Source organism: Misgurnus anguillicaudatus, chromosome 7 (genome assembly GCF_027580225.2).
Source record: "Misgurnus anguillicaudatus chromosome 7, ASM2758022v2, whole genome shotgun sequence".
In the NCBI taxonomy this organism is placed as follows: Eukaryota; Metazoa; Chordata; class Actinopteri; order Cypriniformes; family Cobitidae; genus Misgurnus; species Misgurnus anguillicaudatus.
Window position 1 is genome coordinate 5,190,575 of NC_073343.2, and position 4,270 is coordinate 5,194,844.

Genomic DNA, 4,270 nt, shown 5'->3' on the forward strand with positions numbered 1-4,270 from the left:
CTTAGAGATGAACAAGTGCGGTCACTATAAGAGCAAATAACTCAACAGTGCCACCTAGTGTGACTTAAGAGCATTTAAGACAAATCTCCATTTTTGCTATAATTTGACACATTGTGTCATTTGATTTATTTCACGTTTTCCAACCTGCCATGTTTGTTTAGGGATAAAGCAGATATAAGTGATTTCCATCTGTATACCAATACATTTCGTATTTATTAAATGTTTTCTGCTAATAGCTGCTGTTCATTTTCTCTCTGATGGCGTACTTCATTACTGTCACGAATTGGAAAGATTACACCTTCACAGCATTGTTTGATCTCTGTCTCCTGCAATCAAAAGGTATCAAAGGAAACCTAAAATACAATGAATTTAATCTGGTCTGTTTTCTGTGTTATGCAAAAAAAAGTGTTTTTCTAAACATTTATACTTGTGTTTGACTGACATTTTTAACTATACATTCCAACAGTATGTTTGAAAGCCGTGCTAAGCAAGATCCAAACAGATTACATATCATCATGAGCTACGAGCGTTCTTCATTACCGAAAAGCCCATTATCCCGAAATGACAGGATCTTTAATTACATCCACTCATGTTTCATAGAAACAACTGCCACCTGTACAGGACTCGGCAGCACAAGAGCTCGGAGTTGTAAAGGTTCAGCCAATCAGCACTCCACCAACTCCACCAGATGTTTCAACTTCCTGAGGCATAAATATTCCGGAGACTTAGATCAATGTGCATTTAGCCTGTAGGTTACCTAGCAACCCAACAACTCCATATTCCTGTTCCTGTTGTGTCCATAACCTGATCCATCTCTAGGACGGAGTCACATATGCAAGACATCAATGATGTCAAATGAGAACAACCAGTCCTGCAATTATCTCCTGTGTAAACATGACATTTATTGGCTACTCACATGACACCACATATATGAAAACCAGAAGACGTCCCCATTGCATCGCATTACAGTAGATCAGCAAATACAGGGCTGATACTGTTCCTGTAACTTATATGGCAGAGCACTGCGTAGGCACCACAAAGGTCATGAGTTCGATTCCCAGGGAACACACATGGGTCATTCTACAGAAAAGGTGGAATTCAGGTGATGAAAATTTGCTTAAATTAACTTCTTTCGACAAACCCAAAACTTCTATAATAGCATTAATTAAATCTATGAATCCGCAAAACGGGGAGCTTAATCTATTTTTAACTTTTTAATACATTTTAATAAAGAATCCATGAGTCATTTATTTGTCATTGGTGTTACCTGTGATTTAAACAACATTAATGTTGATACTAAATATTTTTTGTCATTACAGCTTGTGTATTTAGTTAAAGGTTGAGTAGAGGAATGATAACAGCGAAATAATTGATCATTAATATTTGTTTAATTAAATTCTTCATCTTTACCCAGCATTGTATGAAATTATTTGATTCTCAGATTGACTTTTTTCTTTAAAACCAACAAAAACAAAAATATTCAACCAAAAAGGCTTTGATGCAAAGACAAACATCCCATATCAACAACAAAATATTACTAGAAAGTACAAGAAAATACATTCATAACACCAAAACTTGGTTTTAACACCAATGACACAATGTAACACCAATGACAAAATTAGAATATAATAATAGATAATGAATATGATAAAACTTACAAACTTTCATAAAATTTTCCATCTTGTTTTAATTTTATGCTTTTATGTTGGTCAGTTAAAGGAATAGTGCTTAGGAAGTACTCATTAGAGAAGTAACACTAATGACGGTAACACCAATGATGGTAACACCAATGACAATTTACAGGAAAAAATAATATTTTAACCAAATGGCTGCCATTAGCCATATGCTATTTCATGAGAGATGTACCACATCACATACTTATTCAGTATAATGTATTTTTATTTAAAGATCTTAACACTCCCAGTTATAAAAAGAGTAACACTAATGACATCTAAAAAAATCTTATCTCAAAATTCTTAGATATATCATGATATTTTAGACAAATAAAGTAAGACAAAACCTTTTGCCTTCCTCCACTGCACTTCTTTCACTGACCTCTTGACCCATGAAAAACTTCAAAGAGCTGATGCATTGTTTCAAAATAAAAGTGCTTTGGGTAGGGTAACACCAATGACATAAATTTGGGAGACAAATGTTTATTTGATATTATTCATAGTAATAGTATATATTTAACATTTCAGTGTTGTAGTAAATTCATACAGGGTTAAAGGTACATGTAAATTAGATTTGTTTTTTTAAAAAAACATGGTTTTAAATAATAAGTTCACAGTTCAGCTTCCATGTATGATCAAAGGGACAGGGCAATTTTCAGGATCAGACATTTAAAAAAGGGGGGAAAAAAATTAAATAAATAAACTCTCTCATCATTTTAAGGACAGTCTATATTTATTAAATATATATCATTATGGGATCATTGGGTCAAATTAAATGATAAAGGGGTCTGCAAAAGCAAGGGACAAGCATTTCCACCTTTTTTTTGTAGAATGACCCACATACTGATAAAATGTAAACCTTGTACATGCATCTGTTATATTGAATAATGGGCCGTGCTCCAAATAACCTCACTATTAGAGGATTTTGCAATGCTTAATGTAATTGTTGTAAGCAATTTTGCACTTTAACATAATACATGATGTGATACTAGCCGAACACAATGTTCTAGAAGTTATATTCATTCAATGCTATTAGCAGTAATTAGTGAGCAATCTTACACCACATGAAAAGCTCATTAAAGCAAAGGATAAACAGCACCAGCTGCAAATGTATTTTGTTACTTACTTTTCACTGCTGCCATCTTGTGGTCAAGTCCTGTAATGAGTATTTGATGCATACATCATATAAATTAAATATAAATTAGAGACCGTACACTATATATTTCAGCATTTTTATGAAAGACACAATAATGAATTAATAACTGTCAGTTAGGTTTAAAGATTATGGATTACCTTAAGTTTTTCGAGGGCCTGCTGACAGAGTTTGCTTCGGGCTGTACTTGAACTCTGGAAAACAGACAGATTTGATTATGAATTAATTTGCATCTTCTTAAGGCCGGCCCCTTCTTACATTTCAGTGGAGAAAAGGCGAAGGGACCACGAGGGAATGCAACATTTCTCTGTGTCAGTGGACTGTGAAAACCGCAGGGCTACTTGTTCCAAAATGGAGATCCCATCTTAAGTCAGTCTGTGCGACTGGTCTGTGTCACATCCCAAATGAGGCGTACCAGCTTTATGAATACAGAAACGGGGCATGTTTACTTTGCGTATCAAGCATAACTGCAAAAATAAATTAAAAGGAAAATTAAACGGACCTATTACATCTGTTTTACATACAATTGAGCCTCGTGACTACAAAATGCAGACTTTTTGGCAGGCCGTTCCAAAATAGTTTTTGTTTCTAAGTATATAATTTTTTAATAAACTTTCCCACTCATATACATTAGTGCTACACCTCCCTCTTCTGTTTATTTAAATATCTTTTTTATGAGAGCTCGGTTCTCTGCCTCTCCCAAAGATCGTGACCCTTTGACCCGCATCTGCGTATTGCAGTGCCATTTTTAATATCCTGGCTGTTGATCAGGGCTGAAGGCCGACTCGCCTGTGTGACGTGCGCTGGTTCATGTCATAATTTATTACACGCTATTTTTCTTACACGGCCGAGTTTACTGCAGCTGCCAGAGTGGTAACTGGCAAAGCTTAAGAGTACTATCTAGAGGATTGTTTTGCATATATTACAAGGTTAAGTGCAAACCAATCTGGTTTATACAAACACAGCAATCCAAACAACGAATACATTGAAGCTGATGAGTACCACACCACTCAGCCCGTCTCACTCGCTGCAGATCTTTTGAGGCTGATTAGTTGTATAAAACACAGCTCTGACTTTGATTACATTTCATATCGGTATGTGTGGATGATTCGTGCGCTGCGGATAGATGCAAAGTGTCCTGGGGAAGTGCTTCAAGGGAGTCGATTCTCTAAGAGGCCTTGCGGGATAGTAACGATATGAATTTGACTGCTTACGCTAGTGTATACTTAGTAACCTATATGTGTACCCGAATATTCCCTGTATGCGTAACTGCACAGTCTCAGAGTAGTTTGTGTCCGTGCTAACACCGGATAATGTAAGCGATTCTGTGTCACATGTTTGGAATTTGTTTTGGGTAAAGTAGTTCAGAGGGGTTCGAAATACAATTTCAAAAGTCAGAATGAAATTGCACTGGCATTTTAAATGGAACACCTCCGCATGTCAC

At 35.7% G+C, this 4,270-nt stretch overlaps 1 long non-coding RNA gene across 1 annotated transcript; it reads right to left on the bottom strand.

The window, feature by feature from the left end:
- Positions 1-270: 270 nt before the first annotated feature.
- LOC129416926 (uncharacterized) lies at positions 271-3,031 on the bottom strand. The gene is made up of 3 exons (XR_008635631.2): positions 2,967-3,031; positions 2,800-2,829; positions 271-884 (listed from the first exon to the last, which is right to left on the bottom strand). It is a non-coding gene; the product is annotated as an uncharacterized lncRNA (long non-coding RNA).
- Between the last annotated feature and the right edge of the window lie 1,239 nt (positions 3,032-4,270).